The 6,762-nt window shown below is 48.9% G+C and overlaps 1 pseudogene across 1 annotated transcript; it reads right to left on the bottom strand.

Annotated features, from left to right (window-relative positions):
* Window positions 1-880: 880 nt before the first annotated feature.
* LOC308240029 (tubulin alpha-4A chain-like) lies at window positions 881-1,791 on the bottom strand (annotated as a pseudogene). Its single transcript has one exon. The product of its transcript is annotated as a tubulin alpha-4A chain-like (transcript).
* Window positions 1,792-6,762: the final 4,971 nt, after the last annotated feature.

The raw sequence follows: 6,762 nt of genomic DNA, 5'->3' as shown, positions 1-6,762 counted from the left end.
CCTGCTTCCAGAGTCAGTGAATGCAGAAGCAGCAGGAAGAATACAGTCTACTCCAACTCAAATACAGAAACTTTTGGACTTAAAACTCCTACTTGGAAAAGGATTGAAGACTCATATCCTTCAATAGCTTGTGGCTGGACAGACTGGTCCAGGATTCAGTCATCATTTCCTCCCTATCCTGGATTCCCCTTAGGATCTTACATCAAGGTCCCTGGTGTCATGTTTTCCGAGTCTGGCAAGGGATTCTTGGCAGGTCTCACCTTCAGCCATGGGAGAGAAAAGGACCATGAGCAGCAAATAGGGCAGAAGCGTCAACAGCAGCAGCAGCAGCAGCACAAAGAGGAAGGCAGCAGAGGCTCAAGTACTCACCGAGGGAACAAGAAATCATGCAAGGAGGCTATTTCTAAAGGATTTTGCAATAAACACAGTGAGTGGGCTCTAGGCAGCTGGTCTATTTTTCTTCCTCATCCTCGTCCTCATAGGAGTTGATGCCTACTTCCTCATAATCCTCCAGGGCAGCCATATCCTCCCGGGCCTCAGAGAACTCACCCTCCTCCATGCCTTCACCCACATACCAGTGCACAAACGTCCTCTTGGCATACATCAGGTCTAACTCGTGGTTCAGATAGGCCCAGGCCTTGGCAATGGCGGTTGTGTTACTCAGCATGCTGCACGCTGCACCTTGGCCCATTCACGTCCGGGCACCACAGTGGGTGGCTGATAGTTGATGCCAACCTTGAAGCCTGTGGGGCACCAGTCAACAAATTGAATACTGCGATTGGTCTTGATGGCAGCGATGGTGGTGTTGACATCCTTGGGCAGCACATCTCCATGGTAAGCAAGCAGCAGGCCATGTACTTGCCATGATGGGGATCACACTTCACCATCTGGTTAGCAAGCTGAAAGCAGGAATTGGTGATCTCCGCCACCAATGGCTGCTCATGGTATGCCTTATCTGTGGAGATGACTGGCGCATAGGTGGCCAGGAGGAAGTGGTTGCATGGGTAGGGCACCAGGTTGGTCTGGAACTTCATCAGGGCCATGTTGAGGGCCCCATCAAAGCACAGGGAAGCTGTGGTGGAGGAGATGATCTGGCTGATGAGGCAGTTAAGGTTGGTGTAGGTGGGGCGTTCAATGTCCAGGTTGTGGTGGCAGATGTCATAGATGGCTTCGTTGTCCACCATGAGGGCAAAGGCTGAGTGCTCCAGGGTGGTGTGGATGGTCAGGATGGAGTTGTGGGGCTCGACCATGGCTGTGGAAACCTGGAGGGGCTGGGTAGATGGAGAACTCCAGCTTGGATTTCTTGCCATAGTCAACAGAGAGTCACTCCATCAAGAGTAAGGTGAAGCTAGAGCCGGTTCCCCCTCCAAAGCTGTGGAAGACCAGGAAGCCCTGAAGTCCTATGCACTGATCAGACAGCTTGCGGATCCGGTCCAGTAGTGGATCAGTGATCTCCTTGCCAATGGTATAGTGACTATGGGCATAGTTGTTCGCAGCATCCTCTTTCCCGGTGATGAGCTGCTCTGGATGGAAGAACTGCCAGTATGGGCCATTTTGGATCTCATCAATTACAGTGGGCTGCAAATCCACAAAAACTGCTCAGGGCATGTGCTTTCCAGCTCTGGTTTCACAGAAGAAGGTGGTGAAGGAGTCATCTCCTCCACCAATGGTCTTGTCACTGGGCATCTGCCCATCAAGCTGAATCCCATGTTCCAGGCAGTAGAGTTCCCAGCAGGCATTGCCCATCTGGACACCTGCCTACCCCGCATGGATTGAGATACATTCATGCATGTTGAATCCGGGTGGTGGGTCTCACATAGAGTTTGGGTGATGGATCTCAGCAAGAAGTGCCTGTATTGTGTGTGTTTTTTTAAATATATTTTTATTGATTTCAGAGAGGAAGAGAGAGAGAGGAGAGAGAGAGAGAGAGAGAGAGAAAGAGAGATCAATGATGTGAGAGAATCATTAATCAGCTGCCTCTTGCATGCCCCTCCTGGGAGTCGAGCCCACAACCCAGGCATGTGCCCTGTCTGGGAATCAAACTATGACCTCCTGGTTCATAGGTCGACACTCAACCACTGAGTCACACCAGCCGGGTTTTGTACTGTTTTTTAAGACTTGATTTTGTTCATTTCTGCTTGGATCATTATTTCCTTCTTTCTACTCACTTTTGGCTTTTTTATTCTTTTTCTAGTTCCTTTAGGTGTAAGGTTAGATTGTTTATTTGAGATTTTTCTTTTTCCTGGACTACAAATTTCCCTCTTAGGGCTGCTTTCACTGTGTCCTATAGATTTGGAGTTGATTATTCTAATTTCTATTTATCTCAAAGTATCTTTTGATGTCTTCCTTGATCGCATTGTAAACCATCCATTCATTGTTTAGTAACATGTTATTTGGCCTCCATTTGTTTGTGTGTTTTTCAGTTTTTTTCTTGTAATTGATTTCTAGTTTTATTCCATTGTGGCCAGAGAAAATGCTTGATATGATTTCAATGTTCTTAATTTTATTGAGACTTGTTTTGTCTCCTAACATCTAGTGTATCCTAGAAAATATTTCATGTGCACTTGAAAAGAATGTATATTCTGCTTCTTTGGGGTGAAATGCTCTGAAAATATCAATTAAATACATCTGGCTTAATGTGTCATTTAAGGCCACTGTTTCCTTGATTTTCTGTATGGAAGATGTACTTATTGATGTCAATGGTGTTAAAATCACCTACTATGACTGCATTATTGTCAATCTCTTTATGTTCATTAAGATTTGCTTTACATATTAGGTGCTCCTATGTTGGGTGACTAAATGTTTATAAGGATTATATTCTCTTGTTGGATTGATCCCTTTATCATTATACTAGAGGCCCAGTGCACAGATTCATGCACTGGTAGGGTCTCTTGGTGTGGCCTGTAGTGATTGGGCTGAAACCAGCATCCAACATCCCCCAAGGGATGTAGTAGTGCGTGAAGTGGCAGGCGGCCAGAGAGCAGCCCGAGCCCAGGGCCAGGCGCTGTGATGCTCCTGCTCATCCTGGCCCTGCTGTGCCTGTGGTCGCCACCACTAGGTAGGCTCGCTGCTGCTCCACTGGAGTCTCCGTGTGCCCATCCTAAGAAGATACCCATGTGCCCATGACTGAGAAGTGGCTGCAGGCTTACACCCAGTCGGTCCTGATGCCAGTCCCAATCCTGGTCCTGGTCTGGATGGGAGAGGGGCTCTCATGGGGAGTGTCAGTGGGAGAGGCTCACACCACCACAGCTGCACTAGCCAGCCGTGAGCCCAGCGTCTGGCACCTGTTGGTCAGCTGAGCAGTGCTCCCACTGTGGGAGCACACTGACCACCAGGGGGCAGCTCCTGCATTGAGCGTCTGCCCCCTGGTGGTCAGTGCATGTCATATTGACCAGTCAACCTGTCGAAAGGTCGAGTGGTCAACTGGTCACTTAGGCTTTTACATATATACTAGAGGCACGGTGCATGAAATTCGTGCACAGGGGGGGTGTCCCTCAGCCCAGCCGGCACCCTCTCCAACCTGGGACCCCTCGAGGGATGTCCGACTGCCCACTGGGATCGGGCCTAAACGGGCAGTCGGACATCCCTCTCACAATCCAGGACTGCTGGCTCCCAACTGCTCACCTGCCTGCCTTCCTGATTGCCCCTAACCGCTTCTGCCTGCCAACCTGATCACCCCCTAACCACTCCCCTGCCAGCCTGATTGATGCCTAACTGCTCCCCTGCCAGCCTGTTTTCCCCTAACTGCCCTCCCCTGCAGGCTTGATCACCCCCAACTGCCCTCCCTTGCAGGCCTGGTCCCTCCCAAATGCCCTCCCTTGCTGGCCATCTTGTGGTGGCCATCTTGTGTCCACATGGGGGCAGGATCTTTGACCAATGGGGGCAGCCATCTTGTGTGTTGGAGTGATAGTCAATCTGCATATTACTCTTTTATTAGATAGGATAGAGGCCTGGTGCACGGGTGGGGGCCAGCTGGTTTGCCCTGAAGGGTGTCCTGGATCAGGGTGGGGGTTCCCTTGGGGCGTGGGGTGGCCTGGGCGAGGGGTTTGTGGTGGTTTGCAGGCCGGCCACACCCCCTGGCAACCCAAGCAGAGGCCCTGGGATCTGGGGTTTATTTATCTTCTACAATTGAAACTTTGTAGCCTGGAGTGGAGCCAAGCCTTCTGCTTGCTCCGTGGTGGCAGCCATTTCTGTTGGGATTTATGTATCTTCTATAATTGAAACTTTGTAGCCTTAAGCAGAGGCCTGGGCTGACCAGGGTATGTGGAAAGCTTGGCTTCCTCCATTGCCAGGGGCAACCCTAGCCTCCTGCTCTTTCCAGCTCCATGGCTGCCGCCATTTCTGTTTGGATTTATGTATATTCTATCATTGAAACTTTGTAGCCTTGAGTGGAGGCCTAGGCCGGCAAGGGCAGGCGGAAAGCTTGGCTTCCTCCATTGCCGGGGAAACCCAAGCCTCCCTCCTGCTCTCTGTGGCCGAAGGCCATCTTGGTTGGGTTTATTTGCATATTTGCTCCTGATTGGCTGGTGAGCGTAACTGGTGGGCATGGCTTGTGGGTGTAGCGGAGTGATGGTTAATTTGCATATTACTCTTTTATTAGACAGGATAGACTAGGGGCCCAGTGCACGAATTCATGCACCTTGAAAGAAACTGTGGGCTGTGGTGGGCACAGGGGTGGGTCTCAGCCCATCCTCTGCACTCCCGCCCAGCTCCTCCTGCTGCGGCCCCCGGTCCCCTCTCTGCCGGCAGCTCTGCTCCCACTGCCGCTGCTCCCATGTGCTAACGGCGCCAGTCCCACTCGCACCTGCAGCTGGTGCTGGAGCTGCAGCTCACACCTGCTGCCGGCACCCGGCGCCTGTCCCAATCACTTGGCACTGTCAGTGGGTGTGAGCAGCGGCTGCTGGCCCTGATCACCCCTCAGGAGCAAGAAGAGGTGGAGATGCCCTGAAGGGTGATTGGGGCCAGCAACTGCCGCTTGCACCCACTGATGCCACTGAGCGATCGGGACCGGTGCCAAGTGCCGACAGTGGGTGCAAGTGGTGGCTCCAGCACTGGCTGCGGGTGTGAGTGGCAGCTGCTGCCCCGATCACCTCTCAGGAGCAGGGGGAGGTGGAGAAGCGTTGAGGAGCGATTGGGGCCAGCAGCCACTGCTTGCACCTGCTGATGGCGCCGAGCGATTGTGACCAGCTCCGGGTGCCAGCAGCAGGTGCAAGTGGCAGTTGTGAGTGGCGGCAATGGCGCCAGCTGCAGATGTGAGTGGGGCCGACACTGGCAGCAGGTGCGAGCGCTGGGCGGGATCGCAGTGCACAGGAGCAAAGAATTTTTAGTAATCACCAGTGGCTCACCCTGATGATAGTGATTGGCACCCCACCTTGGTCTGGCACCCCCGCTCACCTGCTCCATCATCCCACCATGGCCAACGCCCGCCATGTTCCACGCACATCCCCTAATAGTCAGCGCACATCATAGCAACCGCTTGTTTGGTTGTTCCGGATGTTCCCCCTATTTGCTAATATGTTTGGTCTATTTGCATATTAGCCTTTTATGATATAGGATAATGCTCTTCTTTGTCTCTTATAACCTTTGTTTTAAAGTTCATTTTTTCGGATATAGTATTGCTACCCAAGCTTTTTTAAAATTTTCATTTGCATCAAATATTGTATTTTTATCTCTTTACTTTCAGTGTGTGTCTTTCATTCTGAGGTAGGTCTCTTGTAGACAATATATATATGGATCTGGGTTTTTTATACACTCAGGAAGCCTATGTGTTTGATTGGAGCATTTAAGCCATTTTCACTTAAAGTGATTATTGATAGGCATGTATTGTCATTTTATTCTTTAGAACTATGTTCCTCTTTTTTTCTTACTTCTTAAAGAAACCCCTTTAACATTTCTTATAATACTGGTTTTATGGTGATGCACTCTTTTACCTTTTTCTTGTATGGGTAGTTTTTTATTTCTCCTTCAATTATAAACAATAGCCTTGCTGGGTAGAGTAGTCTTGGCTATAAATTCTTGCTTTTCATCACTTTGAATATATCATGCCAGTCCCTTCTGGACTAAAATTTTTCTGTTGAGAAATCAGCTAACTGCCTTATGGGAGCTCCCTTATAGGTAACTTTCTCTTGCTTCTTTTAAAATTTTCACTTTGTCTTTAACCTTTGGTGTTTTAATTGTGATGTATTTTGGTGTGGGCATCTTTGGGTTCATCTTGTTTGGGACTCTCTGCTTCCTGGGTTTGTGTGTCTTCTTCAACAGGTTAGTGACATTTTCAGTCATTATTTCTTCAAATATGTTCTCATTCCCTTGCTCTCTCTCTCTACTCCTTCTGGTGGCCCCTATGATGTAGATGTTACTACACTTTGTCCCAGATGTCCCTTAGACTATTCTCATGTTTTTAAATTCTTTTTTTCTTTTTGCGGCTCTCAATGGGTGTTTTCTGCTACCTTGTCTTCCAAATAACTGATTTGAACCCAGGCTTCAACTAACCTAATTGTTCATTCATTCTAGTGTATTCTTCATTTCAATTATTGTATTCTTTTTTTCTGACTGGTTCTTTTTCATGGTTTCTATGTCCTTTTTGTGTTTACTATCTCTTTGTTTATGTTCTCACTGAGTTCATTCATTCTTCCCCTATGTTCCTTGAGCATCCTTATAATCATTGTGTTAAACTATTTATCTGGTTCATTGCTTGCCTCCATTTCATTTTGTTCATTTTCTGGGTATTTCTCCTGTTCTTTCACTTGGGGCATGTTTCTTTGT

This window comes from Plecotus auritus (genome assembly GCF_963455305.1).
Source record: "Plecotus auritus genome assembly, chromosome: X".
Lineage (NCBI taxonomy): Eukaryota > Metazoa > Chordata > Mammalia > Chiroptera > Vespertilionidae > Plecotus > Plecotus auritus.
This window is presented reverse-complemented; position numbering and strand designations above follow the sequence as displayed.